Source organism: Adiantum capillus-veneris, chromosome 19, assembly GCF_014529385.1.
Source record: "Adiantum capillus-veneris isolate H3 chromosome 19, ASM1452938v2, whole genome shotgun sequence".
Taxonomy (NCBI): domain Eukaryota; kingdom Viridiplantae; phylum Streptophyta; class Polypodiopsida; order Polypodiales; family Pteridaceae; genus Adiantum; species Adiantum capillus-veneris.
Window position 1 is genome coordinate 120,677,839 of NC_140949.1, and position 1,049 is coordinate 120,678,887.

The following is a 1,049-nucleotide window of genomic DNA, read 5'->3' on the forward strand; positions in this document are numbered from 1 at the left end:
ACACACACACACACACAAACAATGGACACTATATATTCTATTGATACTTCTTTACATATGTTCAAATGCTGGTTTATTCCACTTCATGTTGGGGGCACGTGAGAGAGAGAGAGAGAGGGAGAAGGTTATTGTGCATTTGTGTCATGCATTTTCACTTATGCTTACAAACATTTCATACGAATTGTTTTGGTTTCACTTTTGCTACATTAAACCTTCTTTCTCCTTTCTCCCTCTACCTTGAGAGAGAGAGAGAGAGAGAGAGAGAGAGAGAGAGAGAGAGAGAGAGAGAGAGTAAGAGAGAGAGAAATGAAATGAAATAATGAAATGTTATATTAACGTCTTTGAAAGGCCAAAATGACATATGAGACCAAAAAGTTACAATTGGTGAATCTGATATCATGTCTGATTATAGAAATTACAAAGTTACAAAGAACTAACACTAGATCACTAAAACACTAAGGAAAAAGGAAATAAATTTGAGGTTGATTCGGGATTGAGACGAGATAGAGGGGGGGGGGGGGGGGGGGGGGGGTGGTTCATATGAAATCTCTTATCGGTTGTTGTCGGATCTCATCAACCTCTTCCATGGTTAGTACGCTGGTTGGGCGTCTTGCATGTCGAGCTAGAGTGATCTGTATCTTCTGTTGTAGCCTTCGTCGGTGGTGGGAGACCCCCCCGAGGTCGTGGGCATCTAGATCTGCCTTGCTTAGTGGCTCATTCAAGCATCTTATGTCTAGTATGGGTGGGCTCTGAGATCTGCTGTAATGACTGCTCCTCTGGGTCTTTCCTGGCTGGTGTAAAGAAATCTGTGATTCGTCTCTGAGACTGGATTTCCCCTGATGTCCTAAGCAAGCTCTCCCTAAGTCTACGCAGCTCTAGCAGGAACAATTCGAGACATCTTTGATCCTTGTATCTCATGACTCTAGAAAAAGGTCCAAAACCTTCTCTAAATAGGCAGTGGAAGCGGCCGCGTATCTTGTAATACGATGGGAAATGACATGTGTAGTGCAACTTTGTCTCTGGCTCTAAGTTACATAGGTGACATATCC